This window comes from Onychomys torridus, chromosome 14, assembly GCF_903995425.1.
Source record: "Onychomys torridus chromosome 14, mOncTor1.1, whole genome shotgun sequence".
Lineage (NCBI taxonomy): Eukaryota > Metazoa > Chordata > Mammalia > Rodentia > Cricetidae > Onychomys > Onychomys torridus.
This window is the reverse complement of record NC_050456.1, coordinates 45617110-45639244: the sequence shown is the minus strand read 5'-3', so window position 1 is coordinate 45639244 and position 22135 is coordinate 45617110. Positions and strand designations below refer to the sequence as shown.

The following is a 22135-nucleotide window of genomic DNA, read 5'->3' as shown; positions in this document are numbered from 1 at the left end:
CAAGTGTGGTCATGAGCTGTACCCAGCTCTCAGACAAGTCCAGGCCCACTCACAAGGCTACATAAAGCATGTCAGGAAGCCATGGCTGTCCAGATGAGTTGGTGGGCACCTCTAGCATGATTTGCAACTGCTCACGTTGATAGTTTTGGAAGCACACCAGCACTATTTACCTAAGAAAGCAAGGGTCAAATCTTCCTCTAGGATAAATGATTTTTTTTAAAAAAAAGTGAGGTTCCCACTCAGCACCACTGACATTTCCCACCAACCTGAAAGCAGTGCAAAATGGTGTCTCTTACACAAAGACAACCTGCATGCACAATGTCATTCTAGCCTCCAGTTAACTACATCACTCCTATGTCAGAGCCCAGGGAAAGTTGCAGACCCTGGACAGAAAGCATTCTAGAAGCCAGTGGGTGTGAGCACATTCAGGTCACAGGGTTTGAGATTATGGGTTCAAGGTGGTGGTTTCTTCCCTTCTACCACTGGGATATCCATCTTAGGCGGCTTAAAGGTTGCTGGATCGTCATCTACTCGTGTGGCCTGAGCATGCATTAGCTCCATAGGAGAGGGTTTCGGGGCACCTTTGTAAGCCTGGATGGCAAAACCAGAGTGGGACCTCTGCAGGGGCCTCTGTCCAAAGAGGCTCCACTTTTCTGCTGAGTTCTTATCATATTCCCACTCCCAGGATCCATGGTGTGAGGGGGCTAGGTAAGGCTGTAGAGGAGCCAGAGGGGAACCAGCCTCTGGACTTCTGCTTGGCGGAGGAGGGAGGGGTGCCGCTCGGGGTGGACTGGGCTGATGCAGGATGCTTCTCTTCTTCTGTTATCTCTCCACTCTGCAGCTTTAGTTTAGTGAGTGCTTCTGCCTCTCGGAGGTACTTGGTCTCCTCAGTGGTGAGGCCCTTGTGAGGTGTGTAGCCAGCATCTCTTAGTCCTGCTTGTTGCTCAAAACGCTGGATGCTCTCCTGAGTCTGTTCTGCTCACCCGCCGCCTGTGGCCCCAACTCCCGTACTAAAGAGATTCTGAGGCTCCAGATGGCCCAAGAGGCTGCGGAGCTGAGCAGAGAGGAGCCATCATGAAAGCTCCATGACCAGGACTCCACTTTTTTTTTTTTTAGGTGAGGCCAGCGTTACTTTGATTCCAAAGTCAGACAAGGATATCACAAGATAAATTACAGGCCAATGTCCCTTTGCAATATACATGCAACAAAACACTAGCATATCAAATTCAATAACACATTAAAAGGATTATTCACCATGACCAAGTGGAGCTGAATGCAAAGATGCTTCAACATTAATAAATCGATCGTTGTGATGCAACATATTAGGAAAAGGAAAAATAAAGGCCATGTTGCCGTCACAATAGATGGAGAAAATAATTAGACAAAATTCAGCCTCTGTTCAAGAGAAAAGCTCAACAAATTACTGTGGAGGTTAGTTGTGGCTGGTTCCATTTCTCTGATCTTACAGCGTTCACCCCAATACCTGTCTCTGGGTTTGTTTTTATTAGTAAGACCTTTTAAGATTCATGCCACAAATTACATATGGATGGAATGTGCCTCAACACAGAAAGGCCATGGATGGTGAACCTACAGCTGGATTTTACCCAATGGTAAACCTTTTTCAACAGCACTGAGGGTTGAACACAGGGAAAGCAATATACCACTAAGTTATAATCTCACTCTTTATGCTTTTAATGTTCACCCACCTGCAATTCCAGCCTCAGAGGAGGATCCCCAGAGCAAGCTGGCTAGTGAGACTAGTATTCTAATTTCCTTTCTTGCTGTGATAAAATACCCTAACAAAAAGGAACTTGGTTGAAAAGGGGCTTATCTGCCTTAAAATTCCAGGTTACAGTCTATCACTGTGTGAAGTCGAGTGGCAGGAGCTTGAGAGAAAGCTGGTGACATCACATCCACAGTCAAGAACGGAAAGAGAATGGAGACATGTGTGCTGCTTTCTTGCTTGCTTGTGCTCAGGTCAATTTGTCCACCAGTACAGTTTAGAACCCCCGATCCAGGGAATGACGCCACCCACTATAACGAGTCTTCCTCTGTCCCACCAGCCAGCTCCCAAATAATGACACAGAGACTTCGTATTAATTATGAAAGCTCAGCCTATAGCTTAGGCTTGTTCCTAACTAGCTCTTATATCTTAACTTAACCCACATTTTTTCATCTATGTTCTACCACATGGCTTTTTAATCTTTCTTTCATTCTGTACCTCCAACTTGTTCTGTGTCTCCTGGCATCTCCTCTGCACGCCTAGATTCATCCCCAGCTCCTCTCTTTGCATGGAAGTCCTTCATAGTCTTCCTGCCTATCTATTGGCCATTTAGCTTTTTGTTAAACCAATCACAGTGACACATCTTTACACAGTGTAATCAAGTATCTCACAACAACCCATAGTGGACTGGCTGAGCACTCCACAGACACACCCACAGGCCAATCTTGTACAGACAGTTCCTCACTAACGCTCTCCTCCTGGCTGATCCCAGCTTGTGTCAAATTGACAATTAAGGTTGATTATCACAGCTAGCCATATCAGTGAGATCTATGTTTGACTGAGAGACCATGTCTCAACAACTACTCCGGAAGAGCAGTCAAGAATAGTCCTGAGAGCTGGGCATGGTGGTACAGGCCTTTGATCCCAGCCCTTGGAAGGCAGAGACAGGTGGACCCCTCAATCAGGAGTTTGAGGCCAGCCTGGTCTACAGAGTGAGTTCCAGGACAGCCAGGGCTACATAGTAAGACCCTGTCTTGGAAAACAGCAACAACAACAACAACAACAAACATCTTCCTGGGGCTGGAGAAACGGCTTAGCAGTTAAAGCACTGGCTACTCTTCCAGAGGATCTAGGTTTCAATCCCAGCTCCTACATGGCAGCTCACAACCATCTCTATCTCCAATTTCCAGGGGGCTCTGACGCCCTCTTCTGGTTAGCGAGGACACTTCACACACATGGTGCACAGACATACATGTGGGCAAAACACCCATATACATAAAATTAAATAAGTAAATCTTCAGAAAAAAAAATTAAAGAATGATTTATGACATCAACCTTGGTCACCCGCATGCATATGCATAGAAGTTCACACACACGTGCCAAACCATACATGCACACACATGTTCACCACATACATGAAATATGGGGGGGGGGGGCGCTGTGGGAGGTTCTTTGGAGTCAGACCTGTATCCCCGGCCCCTCTGTCTCCTGGTTACTGTTTCTATCACTTAGGGAAGGGGCCTTACCCTTTTGAGCTCTAGTTACTCTTCTTAGTTAGATGGTGGTGATTACAATGATATCGTCCTGATAAAATACGGAGGAAAGCAGAGGAAGAGGACAGTCCAAATAAAGTGTTCCCTTAGCCCAATGCCAAGTGTATGCTAAGTGGTAAATATTAGCTATCGCTGCTGGTATTATGTATTTACTTTGAATTGGGTATTTGTGAGAAAGGCAAAAAAAAAAAAAAAAAAAAACAGCTGGGCGGTGGTGGCGCACGCCTTTAATCCCAGCACTCAGGAGGCAGAGATAGGCAGATCTTTGTGAGTTCGAGGCCAGCCTGGGCTACCAAGTGAGTTCCAGGAAAGGCGCAAAGCTACACAGAGGAACCCTGTCTCGAAAAACCAAAAGAAAAAAGAAAAAGAAAAAGAAAAAAAAAAAGAAAAGAAAAACAGCAAGGAAATCCGCAGGTTCTCCAAACATGGACTCAGCCAACCAAAACTGAAGGAAAAATAGTGTCTGAGACCCAGAGAGCTGACTCGGCAGTCAATAACATCTGCTGCGCAATCCTGAAGACCAGAGCTCCTGTCCCATCACCCACGGAATGAGAGAAGCCGCTTCCGGCCAACACCTGTGACTCCGGCTCAGAGGGCTCCACCTCTTCCGGCTTGTGTGCAGGTAACTTATGTCCATCCTCCTGTGTAGCTGAAGTCATCTCCAGATTCCTTGTGCCTAGCGCAGTGTAAATAGCATACATCTCACTGCTATTCTGTGTTGTGTAGTGAGTGATGAGAAACTAATCTACATACTTAATGTAGACACATGTTTAATGTACTCATTTCCTTATGTGAAGGGTTGTACAATTTTATATAAGGGCCTTACTCACCCAAGGATTTTAAATCCATGTATGGTCCTGGAACCAATCCCCGGGGACAACTATCGAATATTCTTCAAAATCCCAACCTGCCTCCTCTCTGCCCACCCAAACCAAGAGACTTTCCGGTACAGCCAAGCGCCACAGTGTTGCCTCTTGCTTTGGGCCTTTCTCTGTGTTCTCCAACCTTTTCTTCTGCAAGATAAAAAGGATAGGAGAAACTCTGGTCACTGCCTAAGGTTGGCATGGGGCTCAAAAGTGATAATAAGTGACTTCACTTCAAAATGCACAAAGTGGGGCGTGGTGAGGTGGCTCTCAGTGGGAATGGCATCAAGCCTGAAAACCTGACTTCTGACCCTGGGATCCACGTGGTAAGAGGAGAAAACTGACTCGCACAAGTTGTCTTCAGACCTCCACTTGCAGGCATGGCATGCAGCACTCCCTCCTCCCATACACACAATTAATTAATTAACTAATTAAAATGTGATAAAAAAATATTTTAAAATCCTTATGGTGAAACCAGAGGTCACCGGGGTAGAGCACTTCGTTGCCAAGCGTGAAGCGGGTCTGATCCCGGCACCAGGGTGGGGGTGGAGCATAAACTACTTACAAAGTAGAAAATTAATCAACCTTCTAGGAATTACACAAACTTCACCTTCTCAATCTCCTCTATGAAAGAAAACCAACTCAGGCTGCCCTGCGGGAGACTGGACAGGAGAGGAAGGGGATGGTTTTATTAGTTCATGCAATTGAGAAATCCCATAGTAAAGGCTGCAGGAGCTGGATCCATGCTCCCAAAAGATGATGCCAAAGCTCTGATGCTCTCCTCCCACAGCTGCTGTGCCTATGCTGGCATTACCCGCAGGCATCACCCTCAGCACGCTCACCCTACACAGCTTCTCAGACATTTTCAGCAGCTCTCAGCTCACAACCTATTGGCCTTGTGACTCCAACCCACAGCCCACCTTGACTCAATGGCTCCAGAAAGGGCCTAGAAATGGGTCTCCTGACTGGGCCCTTTTCCCTGAGGCTAGGAGAATGGAATATATCAGTCAGCCACATGCTCACTGGAGTCTCCAACCACATGAACAGAATGAGGTTCTCCAAAGAAACCAAAGATTTCTCTCTTTTTTTTTCCCTTGGGTGGGGAGGATGGGGTCACTATGTAGCCCTGGCTATCCTGGAACTCTCTATGTAGACCAGGCTAGCCTTGAACTCACAGAGATCTGCCTGCCTCTGCCTCCCGAGTGCATGTGCCACCATGCCTGGCTTGAAAGCAAGACTTCCACTAGAAGGAAAAAGGTGGTCAATCATGTCACTGCTTTTAACCCCAGACATGGACGCACCTCTATACGGACAGTTTTCAAACAGGATCTCATCCTTCCATAGTGTATGTGGGGAATATCACTTGGTACTCATAGACATCTTTCTACAGCATTAATATTTATTTGTTGGGAGTTCATGTGTGGTGAATAGAACAGCTCTTTCCACCATGAAGGTCCGGGCGATGGGATTCTAGTCATCAGGATGGAGGTGAGTGCCCTTACCCACTGAGCCATCTTACCAGCCCACTGGTGTTTGGTTTGGTTGGTTGGTTGGTTGTGGGGAGAAGGTCTCACTCTGTAGCCCTGGCTGGCCTAGAGCCCTCCATCCTCCTGCCTCGCCTACCCTTCTGCATGTTGGGATTGTAGGCATGTGCCTTCGATAGCATCAGTTTCAATAAATTCAAGAGTGCTTACTGGTTTTACTGAGTGGATATACTACAATAAATTCTAATGACCACTCTGCATAGATTTTTACTATGATATTTTCTGACAGGATGGAGGAAGAAGAAGAGAGAACTAGACAAAATGCCCCAGAGAGTAACCAAACATTGGTTGTTACTCTGTGGGAGAATCAATTTTTTTTTTTTTTTTTTTTGAGACAGGGTCTCACATAGCCCAGATTGTCCTCAAATTCACAATGTAGCTGAGGCTGGCCACCAACTCCTGATCCTCCCACCTCTGCCTCAAGCATGCTGGGAGGTGTGTTCTGCTTGCATGTATGTCTGTACACCACATGCATTCTTGGTTCCCACAGAAGCCAGAATAAGGTGTAGGGTCCCCTGGAACTGGAGTCACAGGCGGCTGTGAGAGGCCACACGGGTGCGGGAATCAAACCAGAGTTCTTCGCAAGAGCATCAGGTGCACCAGGCATTTCTCCAGCCCCGGGAGCCTTACTTCGGCTGAGGAAAATAACGAATCACCAGAGCAGAACCCCATTGCCTGGTTTATTAAAGTAAGAGCATGCTCAACGGGCTGTAACTGTAGTAAAGTTCTCACAAGGCCTCTCACTCAGTCGTCACGGTTCTGATTGCTGTTTTACTCCGGAGTCTACAGGAAACCAGACACCGCCTACGATTAGCAGAGAGCAATACGATGTGATGTCATACACAGGCTGCCTACCTGGAGTATTTGAGTTCTGTGCCCAGAAGGCTGAGCATGATGGTACTCGCCTTTAATCCCAGCACTCAGGAAGTGGACTCAGACAGATGTTTGTGAGTTCCAGAACAGCCTGGTCTACACAGTGAGTTCTGGGCCAGCCAGGACTAAATACTGAGACCTTGTTTAAAAAAAAAAAAAAAAAAAATCAAGAAGGGCAAGTGTAGACTAAGAGAGCACAGGGGTTTGCATCTAAGTCACTTCCTCTTGGCACCTACCAGACAGACTTCCTCCATCTTGTCTCTACTTCTGATCTGAGATGACACTCTGTTTTATCAAGTTGTAAAAGCTATCCTGCTTATCTCAGGGAACTCAAATAAGTTTTGTTTTTTGTTTTTTGTTTTTGTTTTTGTTTTGTTTTGTTTTTTTGAGACAGGGTTTCTCTGTGTAGCTTTGCGCCTTTCCTGGAACTCCCTTTGGAGACCAGGTTGGCCTTGAACTCCCAGAGATCTGCCTGCCTCTGCCTTCCAAGTGCTGAGATTAAAGGCGTGCGCCACCACCGCACGGCGAACTCAAATAAGAATATACAAATGTCTCCTATTATACTCCTCCCTACCCCACCCCACCCCTGTGTTACATGTCTTCATGTGCCTTTCTAGGCACTTGAGGTTTTTAAATAGGTTTCATACTGTTGCATAATATATAGAGGGCATCTCTTGCCACCAATGAACATCTTTCTATGGCATTAATTTTGACTTCATTATTTTGTGTGCATGGGTATTTTGCCTGCATGTGTTTCTGTGCACCACATGTATGCGTTGCCCCTGGAATTGAATTACAGATGGCTGTGAACCTCCATGTGGGTGCTGAGAATGGAATCTGGATCTTCTGGAAGAGCAGCCAGTACACTTAACCTCAGAGCCATCTCTCCAGCCCCAGTCTACCATTAATTTTTAATAAGTTCCAGGGTTTTATTTGGTTGTGTGTTTTTTAATTTTTGTTTTGCTTTGTTTTAACTGAGTGGATTTACCATAAATTATTGACCCAATCTCCTATTGCTGAACAAACTAGATTGTTTACAGGTGTTATAAATGTTAAGGCATTCTGTGGAATCTTTTAAAGTGTAGGAAGGACCAGGAAGACAGTCGATGGGTAAAAGACTTGCAGTGAAGCCTGCTGACCCAAATCAGATCCCGCACTTTGATGGGACTGTGTCAGGTGGCTTTTCTGTTCCACATGCCACTGCTCAGGGTCATTCACCTGGAGGCTCTGTAGAAAAGTCTTAATAAAATGTCCCACTTGGGCACCTGACCCCTCACACTTATCCACCTAGTTTTTCTCCTTCCATGCGGTTAGCCTGTGGCATTCCTCACCACAGGAAACTCTAAGACATGGCAACAGCATCCAAGCAGGGCAGAAATAAAAGCTGCCGGTGTCTTAAGACTCCGCTTGAGAAGTTATACACTGTTATTTCCAACGCATTGTATCTGGCAAAGCCAGGCTCACTGTCCATCTGAGTGCAGTAACAATAAAGAGCCCTTGGCTCTCAAGGGAGGAGAGGTCATTGAACTCAAGGCTGTCTTTAACCATTATCATAAATAGGATGTGAACAGAAGGATCATAGGGCTTCTCTGCAATCAGTATGCACAGATCACCTTGCTACCACAGAATACCAAGTCCTGAGTATGCATGTGGCCGTCCAGGAGAGAGGCTTGAACCAGGGTGTAACCAACAACTTTGTCCCCATTTTTGAGGGGTTCACAAATTGCCAAGATTCAAGTAGGAGACAGAATTCCTGGCAGAAGTCACAGCCCTGGAGCCAACAGCGACACCATCTCCGATCCATCTGCATCACGGAGATAGCCCTGGGTAGACCCACAGCCCACTTCCTCCACCTCCCACAGAGCTTCCCCTGCCCTGCCCCCCCCCCATCTTCTCCTAGTGCAGATTCCCTACTCCTCAGATGACAGGAGTTTTGAGATCTCTATGAGGACATTTCTGCTGAAAATTACAGACATTGGCTCTGCAAGGCTGATACGCTTCCTCAGACTGGGGTCAGGGATGAAACTGAGTTTCCATGAAAATGGTTCCTCTCCCAGGTAAGAGCAAGTAATGTGTTTTCATAAGAGAACCTGGGGGTACAGGGGGCAATTGCTCTCACATCATTGGGCCCTAGAGGTCTGAGTGAACCAGGCCAGGTGGAGGAACACTGGCCTCCCCATCCCTGGTAGGAATGCAGAGTCAGTTTCTTGCTGGTCCCTCCTCCTACCTGAGAGCTAACCAGGTCATCTATGCACTGAATGAAGCCTAAATTTAGTAACTAGGCATGTAGGGCCTGAATCCCCCTTGATTCCTAAAAGATACTATTTTACACAGTATCTCCGAAGCAAGTTGTGTGTGGGGTTTTGTTTTGTTTTGTTTTGTTTTGTTTTTTGAGAGGTATGTGGGTAAATGGGCCACACAATGGGCAAGGATTCAGATTCTCAATAATTCATACACAACCTTGGACCCAGCCAAGGGGTCCACTTTTCCCACAGAGAACAGACAGACTGTGGCCTCTTTTAAAGGGGCTTACACTCTGTGTCTTTATTTTCCCTCTAATCAGATCAGTTAGAGGCTGACCAGCTCTTAAATGTTTCATTTTTTCCCATGGCCTCACCTGAAGCCCCATGCCTGATTTATCCGATTCATGTCTGGCTGGTGTTGGTGGGTTGAGACAAATATCTTTGCGGTACTGAAAATGACTACATTCTTCCCCCTTCCCAAGGCTTTGCTGTAAAGCACACACCAGCGTTTTAAAAGCTGGAGTTGAATAGAGGCTTACTTCCAGCCGAGGAGGACTCCGCCTTGGCCAACCCTGAGTATTTTCTTCTTATTGTCCCTGGAGCATTGGGAAGGAATCAAGATGTGTTTCGTTCAATCAGGATCATTTATAAACAGCAGACGCTCTTTCTGCTCTGGTGCAGCTCACAATACTGAGAATTACAGCACCCGGCTCACAGAGCAAAGAGGGCTGTGAAATTCAAGGTCACACATGGCAAACCTTTCTCTGGAACCTTTTCATGTCATGACCTTTTTGTGACATCGGTGTGCTTAGGAGCGTGTCTTCTAGGTTGTACAAAGCGTCTGGACCAGCTGGGCCAAACGGGGTAGAACTCTGGGCCTCACATGGTCTCCCCCTGACACCCCTGCCCCTCCCTGCCCCACTTTGCACCTTCCGAGCCTGATGTTAGCAGGTCCTACACACTCACTTTCCTTCTATGGCCTCAGAAGGAGAAAGAACCTCTGCTGTGGAGAAAGAGCATCCTTGATAGAAATAGCCCCTCTATGAGGTACCAGGCTGTTTGAGAAGAATCCTGGCAGGAGGGGAAGGGGGGGAGGAAGAGAATGGAAAAGAAAGGAGAGGAAGGTATGAGGGGAGGGGAGGGGAGGGGAGGGGAGAGGAGGGGGGGAGGGAGAGGAGGGGAGAAGATGGAGTTGGGGGAGGGAAGACTCATTCCATTTCTCATACTTTGACAGCTGTCTCCTGGAGCTGAGTGGACATACCACACCAAAGCAATTCACATTTTCTCTTACCTGTGAACCCTGAAAGGACTCATTGTGAATCCTTTGACTTCATTTTCTGCTCTGACTTGGCCTTGCCACAACTGACTAATTTTCCAGCTTTGTATTTAGGCTTTTGTGACCCTGACTCGGTTGTATCTCTCACAGCCCTCACACTCCCCTGTACAGGTAGAGTTTTGCCCTGTGAAGGAGGCTTTAGGTGCCTGAGTACAGCATCAGAATGACAGACAGAAAGAGTGGGAAGAAAATTCCCCCAACAGAACTTGAGTCTGCAGATGGGAACTTTTTAACTTTGAAATAATTTCAGACTTACAGAAAAGCACAAAGTACAAAGAATTCCTGAATATTCATCAGCCCATTTGCTTATCATTTTTCTTCTCTATTTCCTTTTTTCCCCGACTGAACCACTTTTGAGGAGGATGCAGACAAGATTCTCCTTTATCCCTAAGCACTTGAGTGTCTATTTCCTCCAATCATAACCATTCTTTCCCACCACCCCATGTAGTCTCCAAATTGTGAAATTAGTACTGACCTGGTAGTGTTGTGTAAGCTACACACCATTAAAATTTCACCAGTTTTTCCTAGTAACATTCTTTATAGCTAAAGAAGAGGGGACAAAAAATGGATCCAGAATCAATCTCAGATCACACGTTGCCGTGGCCTCCGGGCCTCTTCAGATCGAATAGTGTTCATCTTCAACACTCCTGTCGCCGGCATCTTTGAAGGATAAAAGCCAGTTTTATATATAGACAGCCCCTTATTCAGAACCTGTCTGTTGTTCCCTCACAATGAGATCCTGGCCAGACACTAGTGGCAGAAAATGGCCTGAAAACGTGACATCGTGTCTCTAGTGCACACAGCAGGAGACACACGATGCCAGTGCTTCCCATTTGTCCCTTGAGATGTGCTTCATCATTGGGTTCAAATAGTGTCTGAAAAAGCTTCTCATCTGTAAATGTACTGTTTTGGGGTTTTTTTGTTTTTTTTTTCTCTAAAATCAGCAAATGTTTTGTGAGGAGACGCTTGGAGATTGTGCGAGTGTGCCATCTCTCATCAAACTTTTACTCACTTTTAACATCCACTAGTAATTCTTTAAGATTTTTGTTTTTGTTTGTGTGTATGCTTCCAAGGGTGTGTGTGTGTGTGTGTGTGTGTGTGTGTGTGTGTGTGTGTGTGCACGCATGTGCACATATAACCAATGCGAGTTCTTTGAAGCTGTCTCCTTGTCCTTGGAACTTCTCCAGGCAGGGCTATGTGGAGGGAGGATGCTCCAGAACTCTGGACCAGGACATCCAGAGTGTACTCCAATGATGGGAGTTTAAACGGTATTCAAGAATCTCATTTGTGTCATGTACTTGTAACCCTGGCACTCTGCAGGCTGAGGCTGGAGGATCATGAATTCAATTCCAGCTTGACCTACACAGCGAGAGCCTGTCTCATAAAAACAAAACGAAAGAGAACACAAGAATTTCCTTCGCACACTGTAGCCACACACACATGCCAGTGAAATGTAGCACTACCATGAAAGAATAGAATGGTTGACTGCAGTGTTATCATCTTCCCAGCTACCAGTCTCATCTCCAGTGCAAAAACACAACAGCCCTTCCAGATCAGCTCCCAAGAAACACACTGGGAAGAAAGGAGATGAGTCAGGAGGTGAGGGACGTGAGGGAAGCAGAAGAGACTGAAGAGAGCAATAGAAAGCTCCCCTCCTCTTCTTTCATGGTCTGAAAGTGCAGCTCCTCACATCCCCATTCTGCAGCCGTCTCTGGGAGATCAGTGAGCATCCGTGTGAAGAGAGCACAGATGCACTGTCAGAGGTTAGAAGTGATCAACTTCATCTCAAGAAGGGGTCTGAGAGATGGCCTGGCTGTATGGAAGGAACCACTGCGTCCTGCCACAGAAACGCCACTAAAAGGCACCAACCAACGGGAAAGCGCAATGTTTGGGATGCTCCTGTCACTTTCATGCGGACTCACACCACAGGCTGGTAGAGCTTCCGGCAGAATGGAGGGCTGGGGAAAGCCTGTGATAAATCAGCGCTGCCTTTACTAGCCAGAGGTTGCTATGGCAATAGGAATACACTGTAGGTTTTAAGAGATGTAATTTTCTGTGATTCACTGTATATTTTTAGCCATTTTTCTTCCTGTATTATCTCCCTCTGGCAATTGCCTATTAATGCTGTTCTGTGCCATGACTGGACTAAATGGTCCATTCTCCAAAGTGTTCTGTGAAAACCCAGGGGGTCAGTAAGTACAAGAGGGTTATGGCCTGTGGACCTAAGGGTAAGCTGGTAGAACAATCAGATTGGTTCCAGACACGGTTAACTAGCTTGGGCCATGCAGCATCCAAGGACGGGATGACAGGAGAATGAAAGGTTCCAGAAATGGAGCACTGGGTGGCTTGAAAGGGGAAACTGAGTCATGCTCTTCATTGCAATTGGTATGCTTCAGTGGTGTTTGGAGCACACCATACAGATCAAAACCAGCATCCTAAGGTAGGCTATCAAACACCTGATTTCTGGCCGGGTGGTGGTGGCAGCGCATGCCTTTAATCCCAGCACTCGGGAAGCAAAGCCAGGTAGATCTCTGTGAGTTTGAGGCCAGCCTGGGCTACAGAGCGAGATCCAGGACAGGCATCAAAACTACACAGAGAAACCCTGTCTCTAAAAACAAACAAACAAAAAAACTAAAAAACACTTGGTTTCTGAACAGGAATCATACAAACATACCAGCCTTTTATTACAATTCAGACCAAGCCTTATTCTTTTTTTTTTTTTTTCTCTTCTTGGTAATTTGTTCCATGGTGCTGGGGATTTAATCCAGGGCTTCGTGTACTCTGTTGCTGAGCAATACCCTAGACCATAATTTTACTTACTTTTCTGGACCATAAAAATTAAATGAGGGACTGAGAGGTAAAAACAGAATCAGTCTACTTGGCTATTTGTTAGCACGACTGTGCATTCAATTGCTTATGGTAGGGTTACATCCTGAGAAAGGTACCACTAGGTGTTTCCTCCTTGTCCAAACATCCCAGAGCAGTCACACAAACCTAGATGTGCCAACTACAAGCCTAGGCTCTACAGTAGAGTCCTAGGTCGCAGACTTATACAGTACAGTACTGCACTAAAAACAGTAGTGTCTGTATATCTACACATAAAAAGATGGAGAAACCCAGAATCCTAGTTTGCTTTAGGTTACTGTGATAAAATGCTGACCAAATACAGCCTGGGGAGGAACGGGTTTATTTAGCTCACAGTTTATAGCCTACCAGCAAGGGACAGGAACCTAGAGGCAGGAACCTAGAGGCCGGAAGTGAGCAGACACCTTGGAGGAACACTGCTTACTGCTTGTTCTCCCTGACTTGCCTACTCTGCTTTCTATACAGCCCAGGACCACATTCCTGGGGTGGTGTGTCCTACAGTGGGCTGGGCCGCCCTCCCCCATCAATCATTAATCAAGAAAATGCCACCCCAGACTTGCCCACAGGTTAATCTGATAGAAGCATTTTCTTAACTGAAATTTCCTCTTTCCAGGTGACCCCAGTCTGTGTCAAGTTGACAGAAACTACCAGAACTCACAGGATAGCTGTGAATGTCATCCAACACAGAATAATAAACTTAACACATCATTTTTTTGCTGGGCGATGGTGGCTCACACCTTTAATCCCAGCACTCAGGAGGCAGAGGCAGGTGGATCTCTGTGAGTTCAAGGCCAGCCTGGGCTACCAAGTGAGTTCCAGGATAGGCTCCAAAGCTGTCTCAAAAAAACAAACAAACAAAAAAATCATTTTTTCCCAAAATCAAGTGTATAGTTCTCATACATGTACTCTGTAGATGACAATGTCACATGGCAATATCAGAAGGCTACACATCCCATGGGATTAGAGATGCTCACAGGTAAAAAGCACTTGCTACTCTTGCAGAGGATCTGGGTTCAGTTCCTGGCCCCCACATGGTGGCTCACAACCGTCCTTAACTCCAGTTCCAAAGGATCCAATGATACCCTCTTATGACCTCTTTGGGAACTGCACACACATGGTATATAGACAGACAGACAGGCAAATCCCTCATACACATAAAACAAGTATTTCTAAAAGATTTTAAAGGGTGGACAATCTTTCAGACCTGTCATGCTTTACAATACAATCCTAGTCAGGGTGACTGTTGCTGTGATGAAACAGCATGACCAAAGGCAACCCGGGGAGGAGAGGGTTTATTTGGCTTACACATCCACATCACTGTTCATCATCAAAGAAAGTCAGAACAGAAACTCAAGACTGGTAGGAACCTGGAGGCAGGTGCTGATGCAGAGGCCATAGAGGGGTGCTGCTTACTGGCTTGTCAGCCTCCTTTCTTATAGAATCCAGGACCACCATCCCAGGGATGGCCCCACCCACAATGGGCCGGGGGCTGGGCCCTCCCCCATCAATCACTAATTAAGAAAGTGCCCTCCCTATAGGCTTGTCTACAGCCCTGTCTTATGGTGGCATTTCCTCAGCTGAGGCTCCTTTCCCTCTCATGACTCCAGCTTCTGTCAAGTTGACATAAAACTAGCCAGCACAAAGACCACTTTTGTATATGTGCTTATCATTGATGAATTATTTCTTCATCAGCACATGATGGGAGTATCGGGATCACCTTGAGTCTTTCCATTTCAGGCAACAGAAAACTCAACTTAAGCTCCCTAAGCGGAATGAGAACTTTCCGTAACCAATAAAAACACAAAAAGGCTGTGACTATGGGCCAGTCTTGGTCACAGCTGCAGACAGGAACCAGATGACACCATTGGCATCTGGACTCTGTCACATCACTAAGCTCCATTAATGTTTTGGCTTTGGGGCTATCTCAGCATAAGTCAGCTAATAGAGGCTTCTACAAGGTACAGTTTGGTTTTCTCACACAGAATAGAGATGGCTTTATTTCCACTCATGCAACAAGTAACAGAATAAGAGTAGAAACCATCCCCATGCTATACAGTTCTGAAGTGTTGTCAAGAACCCATCTACTGTCTTCAGGGTCACAGAAGGACTTCCCTGGCAGCAGCCATTCAAGGCAGAAAGAGGAAGATAACAACTGATTTTCTTACCACCAAATCCAAATCCCTCCTCCAAGCCCTCATCTCAATTCTGCTTCCAGTTGATTGGCTGCAAGAATATCCAATGGCCACCTCGCCACCACAGAGGGCTTTCAGGTTTTCCCGGCCCTTTCTGTAAATGTGGCTTTTTTTTTTTTTAACACATTTAATTGCGTATGGATGTAAGTACACACGTGCCACAGTGTGCCTCTGGAAGTCAGAGGACAACCTGCTGGAGGAAGTTATCTCCTTCTACTATGTGGGCCCCAGGGATCCAACTCAGCTCATCAGGCTGGGTGGAAAGTGCCTCTGTCTGGTAAGCCATTTTGCCAGCACTAAACATTTAGATTTATTTTTTGTTGGGAACTCAACTTAGGTCCTCTGCAAACAGACAAAAAGCAGGCAGAAGCCTTGGCTAAGAGCTATGGCATCCCAGTGGTTTTTGCACTGCATTTTTTTTTCCCTCCCTGGGCACAGCATAGGTACCCAAACTGAGCCTTGGGGACCTGAGACCAACACACTCCTACAACCTTGTGATGGTCTAAGGCTCTTCCAACCCAGGCCTCTTTCCTTCTTCTCTCCTTTGGTAAGTGTCAGGCCCACACTGGTGCTGCCCACCCCTACTCCCCACCTCTCCACCCCTCCCAGGCACATTGCACAGCTCTTCTTTACTTACACTCATGTCCACCTTGGCATCCATATCTTAGGTCACACTTTGGATATGTGCTTTAGCACACTCTGGGGACTACACCACTGCTTTATGCTTCTTGAGAATTAAAGAATAAGCAAGGGGGCTGGAGAGATGGCTCAGCGGTTAAGAGCACTGACTGCTCTTCCAGAGGGCCTGAGTTCAGTTCCCACAACCACAGGGTGGCTCACAACCATCTGTAATGAAATCTGGCGCCCTCTTCTGGCCTACAGGCATACATGCAGGCAGAACACTGATTAGAGAATAAATAAATCTTAAATTTAAAAAGTAAAAAAGAATAAACAAGAATGAGATATTAATTCGACATTGGAAATGAAGGGAAAACCAATACAGGCCAACAAGGAGGCTCCTAGCCCAGGACTCAGAGCAGGGACTCTTTCTCTAAGCAAGTTTCTGTAGAGAACTTTGCTGCCCTTCAAATAGAGAACACCAGGCTGGACTGTGGCTGTTGGGGGTGGGGAATGTTTGAAGTTTGCCTAGAGTCACTCCAGGGTCTCAACAGATCCTAAGCGTTCTAATCCTTCATCCACAAACTTCCAACACTGCTTAGACAGGAATTGATTCCTTCGGAAAGAGCAGACTGCTCCTTAACTCAGCTAAAGGGGGAAACGGTCAACTGGACAAAACTCACTAGCTTTCATAAGGATCTCCAAAGTGAAGTAGGATACTTTTGTTGTCCCCGGGGATGGTGTGCCAGGAAACCTCCCCCTTTCCCTCCCCAAGGCTTACACAGTGATTGCTAGCCATAACCACTTTATGAATATGTCCTAATAGATTTTGGTCCCCATGATCTTTTTCTATAAAATTTAAAAAGGGGTTATCAGTTTAGATATTTCACATAAAAATATAGAATTCTTGCTCCTGAACATAACCAGGGGGCTGGGGAGATGCCTCAATAAAGGGCTTGCTGCTCATGCATGAGGACCTGAGTTCAATCCCCAGAACCCATGTTAAAATAAGTAAATAAAGGAAGGAAGGAAGAAAGGAAGGAAGGAAGGAAGGAAGGAAGGAAGGAAGGAAGGAAGGAAGGGAGGGAAGAAGGAAGGAAGGAAGGAAGGAAGACAGCCAAGTGTGTGGTAGTGGGCACCCCTAAGTCCAGAGCTGGAGATGTGGAGGCAGAAGGATTTCTGGGGCCTAGTTGAATCTGCAAGTCCCAGGCTAGGAAAAGACTTTGTCTCAAAAGGCAAGGTGAATAGCCTGTGGGGCACAACATGCAAAGTTGACCGCTGATACACACACACACACACACACACACACACACACACACACACACACATGCATGTGCGCTTTAACTATACATATATGTATATCCATATGAACATATACATACACACACTTAGAAACATAAGTAACCAAGAAAGACGAAGGAGGAGAGAGGGAGGAAGGGAGGAAGTGGGGGAAGGAAGGAAGGAAGGAAGGAAGGAAGGAAGGAAGGAAGGAAATAAATCAGAACAGCTAACAAGGCTAGACTTGTATGGTGGCTTCCTGCTCCCCCTGACCAACACCTCCTGCTGGCCCTGCAGTCCTTTGAATTTGTGACACCTGAAGTCATTTGAATCTGTGACACAGGCTCACACTGCCCAGAGCAGTGAATGGACCTCGTTTTTTCGGCACTCTGACTTAGATGGTTCGGGTTAGCTAGCCCCCCACCCCCACCCCGACTGAAATTAACTGTGAGCACTTTCAGAAAATTAAGTTCCTAAAGTAAATTAATGACACAAACAGGGTGGCAGATGAAGGCATCTTCAAGCGCTCTGGCACCAGGACCGAATCGTCAGCACAGCTGGAAGCTCGGACAGTGACAGCTGGGAGACAGCTGGTGGCCAGAGGCAAGGACCCTCAGTGAGAGAGGAGCTGGGGCTTCAGTCCTGGCTTTCCCCTTACTAATTACATGGCCCGGAGCATCGTTTTCTCGCTCAGCTCAGGTGCCTGGTGTAGTAACGTGAATAAGTAACTGCTGATGTCTCCCCAGTGCCCATTACAGGCAGGGCAGTGTGCTGTGTGCAAACTCTCCCATCGCGTCACACCGTAACCACACCCTCCCATTGCGTCACGCCCTAACCACACCCTCCCATCGCGTCACACCGTAACCACACCCTACCACGCGTCACACCCTAACCACACCCTCCCATCGCGTCACGCCCTAATAGTTTCCCCAAAGCAGTCTGAACCTTTTATGTTCTGTCCAAAATCAGTAGCAGGACCAGGACCGGGGCACAGACCCCCTCCCTCCTGAACTCACACCAGCACCTCCTGCTGCCCAGTGATATTTGCACCTGGACAAGGGGTTGTGGGGATTTAAAGGGGTGGGCAAGAGCGTTTGTAAATTGTCAAATGCTGCAGTATACACAGGTGGGGCAATTTTTCTTAAATTGATGCCTCACCTAAAAATTGTCAGTTCAGTCTGGTCTCTTCCTAGTTCGTTCAAATTAAGATTTAGTTGGGTTGGCTTTCTTTTCCAGAGTGTGCAACTCAGAGCCGGAACTGACCCATCATTGGTCCTATAGTGCCCTCTGCTGACAGCTAGGAGAACTGAAACCCCAATAGGTGATAATTGATTCCTCTGAAGTTTGGAGAACTACCACCTGCTTTATAGCAGCTGCTACAGGGTAGATGCCAGGAGTACCGGATGCAGGAGATGGTGTCCTCGTCGGCCCTGCCCTCTCTGATTTAGGTATGAGAGAAGGAAAGTGGGGAGAATCGAAAGCAAGGTGACCTAGATTTCATTTCATAACACATTCTACAGGCTGGAGAGATGGCTCAGTTAAGAGCACTGGCTGCTCTTCCAGAGGTCCTGAGTTCAACTCCCAAAAACCACATGGTGGCTCACAACCATCTGTAATGAGATCTGGCGCCCTCTTCTGGCCTGCAGGGATACATGCAGACAGCACACTGTATACAATAAATAAATCTTTTAAAAAAAAAAAATACATTCTAAACCAAAATCACTTCCTCAGCATGTGCTAGGATCCCCCTCATAACCTCACAGAGAGGAGGCCCAAAGCAGACATTGTCATCATTATTCTTCTCATAAGGCCATAGTGAAGCCCAAACCGTGAGGCCAATGTTACTCTGTGTCCAAGAGAATTCAGTAATCGGGGCACAGGAGGGGTAAGCTCTAATTTGTACTGTTTGCCAATGTCTGTGGTGTAAATACTCTCTTATATTTTTGGTTGTGAGCCTAGCCTTTAACAGCTGAGCCATCTCTCCAGCCCTTAAATATGCTCATCATGGCCAATTACCAGCTACAAACAATGATTCACAAGCTTTTTGAAGATTTCACAAGTGACCTCTTGCAAGCTGCAGGTTTGTTTGTTTGTTTTTGACTGTGTATGGGTTGGGGGCTGGGTGTGTGCATATGAGTGCAGGTGCCCTTGGAGGTTAGAGGTGTCAGATCTCCCTGTGGCTGGAGTCACGGGCAGCTGTGACTCTTCCACATGGGTGCTAGAAACTAAACTCAGGTCCTCCACAAGAGCAGTATGCGCTCTCAACCCCTGAGCAATCTTTCCAGCCCCCAACTTTTGTTTAGTCCTAGAAGAGACTAAATTTTTCAATCATCTGTATTCCGGAATGCATGCAGCTGGAGCACCTTCATGAGAAGGCACAGGTGAGTCTCACTCCAGCAAAGCTGACCCCAAATGAGAACTGAAGAATGTCGCTGGAACATCCTCTGAGCCATCACTGGAGGCTCTGTCCTGCCCAAAGATCTGCACTGTCCTGCCTCTCCTTCCTGCCACCCCTCCTTCCTCCTCATCACTCCTTCCTCCCCATCACTCCTCCTTCCTCCCCATCACCCCTCCTTCCTCCCCATCACTCCTCCTTCCTGCCACTCCTCCTTCCTGCCACCCCTCCTTCCTCCCCATCACTCCTCCTTCCTGCCACCCCTCCTTCCTGCCACCCCTCCTTCCTCCTCATCACTCCTTCCTCCCCATCACTCCTCTTCCTCCCCATCACTCCTCCTTCCTGCCACTCCTCCTTCCTGCCACCCCTCCTTCCTCCTCATCACTCCTTCCTCCCCATCACTCCCCTTCCTCCCCATCACCCCTCCTTCCTCCCCATCACTCCTCCTTCCTCCCCATCACTCCTCCTTCCTCCCCATCACTCCTCCTTCCTCCCCATCACTCCCCTTCCTCCCCATCACCCCTCCTTCCTCCCCATCACTCCTCCTTCCTCCCCATCACTCCTCCTTCCTCCCCATCACTCCTCCTTCCTCCCCATCACTCCCCTTCCTCCCCATCACTCCTCCTTCCTCCCCATCACTCCTCCTTCCTCCCCATCACAACTCCTTCCTCCCCATCACTCCTCCTTCCTCCCCATCACTCCTCCTTCCTCCCCATCACCCCTCCTTCCTCCCCATCACTCCTCCTTCCTCCCCATCACTCCTCCTTCCTCCCCATCACAACTCCTTCCTCCCCATCACTCCTCCTTCCTCCCCATCACAACTCCTTCCTCCCCATCACCCCTCCTTCCTCCCCATCAGTCTCCTTCCTCCCATCACTCCCCTTCCTCCCCATCACTCCTCCTTCCTCCCCATCACTCCTCCTTCCTCCCCATCACTCCTCCTTCCTCCCCATCAGTCTCCTTCCTCCCATCACTCCTCCTTCCTCCCCATCACTCCTCCTTCCTCCCCATCACTCCTCCTTCCTCCCCATCACTCCTCCTTCCTGCCACTCCTGCTTTGGTGTCTAACCAACTGAGAAGGAACACTGTGCCATCTCTGAACAAGCTGCCTTCTGCCCTCTGCCCTGTACCTCAGCACCCAATCCCTTTCCTATTCACCTTTGGTTCACAAGCCTGCCTCAGTCCAAAAGCCCCACGCCAGCAGGGGGCCCCTGTAGGAACCCCAAGACTTCCTGATATGAGAATTAGGACCAACATTGGACCAGACACCTGTTACTGTATCCAGCGCTTGTGGATGAGAACCCTGCCCTGGCCCCAAAGGAAGGGTGTGTGGCGTCTAGTCATGCCTCAAGGAGCAGTTTCCAACTGTCTCTAACTACAGAAATGAGTCAGCTGAGCAAAGCCCAGCTCCCAGAAGCCTGAGAGACCTGATTTACTGGTCATCTGGTTTCTATTTGTCCCCCAAATCATTCCAGGGCTATGGTGGAGGGACGACCAAGCCACAAAGCCAAAGGTGTAATGATCCATGATCCCCATGATCAGCAGCCTGCCCCACGGTTGGCACCTCTTCGGATTTCCCTCGGAAGACATCGTCATCCACTCATCCCAAGCTTCCACCGACCCACAATAAAGATAAAAGCTCGACTGGAAAAGACACAACTCCACTTCCACATCAGCTGCTCTCAGGGTATGTCCTTGGGAAGGTTCCGAACCCTCCTTCAAGCTGTCTCCTGAAGGCCTGATGGAAACAAACTGCTGAAGAATTGAACTAAAGCAAACCCAGGAGAGAGGCGTCGGACCAGAGTAGTGAATAAATGTTCATCATTTTTCTACCTGAGAGAGGTCTTAGTTGATCTATTTTTCCCCCTCTCAATCTCTTCCTCTCTTTAAGATCACTGTGGAAATTTTGAAAAAAAATGCACTCGAGTATACAAAAACTGAAATTGCCCGCAGTTAATCTCCATTTGGATGTTCTTCCTGGGATATGTTTAATTGATTGAATTTGTTCTTTGACAATCCCATACATGTATACAGTACATTTTATTTACTCTCATCCCTCTTCTTCTCTGGTCTTCCCCTCCCAATTCTCCACCCCACCCTTACCCTCCACATAGGTTCCTCTCTACATTCATCCTTTTTTGTTTTGTTGGCCATCAAGTTTAACTAGGACCATCTGTGTGGCCATGGGTGTGGAACTCTCCACTGCAGCCTGGCAGGGATTTTTTTCTCTATATGAATGAGAAGCAACATATGTACAGTGAAACCCTGTCTGGAGAAGGAGGAGAAGAGAGACAGAGCTCACATGAACATGCAATGCCTGCTGCACCTCTTCATTCTAATGATAACAGCAGCCCCGCCTCCCGCATCTGAGTTCACCTAGGCCACGACATCTCCAGAATCCCAGTTCAACAGCAAGGAGGGATAGAATTCCAGGGCTCAAAACCCTTGGGAAGGACAGCACATGCTCACATGGCTAACAATGCACTGTCAGGAGAACATGTTCTAACAGTGAAGTCCCCAATGTCCCTGAGTGGCTGCATGCCGTAGAAAAGCTTGTGGCTAAATATTGCCGGTCCAGATGTTTCAGGCCAGACAGCAGCAGTAACAAGGGCAGTGCTCCTTTCTCAATGGCAGACTGAGTACCTGCAGCTT

General features: G+C 47.3%; 1 pseudogene; it reads right to left on the bottom strand.

Annotated features, from left to right (window-relative positions):
• Positions 1-332: 332 nt before the first annotated feature.
• Positions 333-10795, bottom strand: LOC118595265 (annotated as a pseudogene).
• Between the last annotated feature and the right edge of the window lie 11340 nt (positions 10796-22135).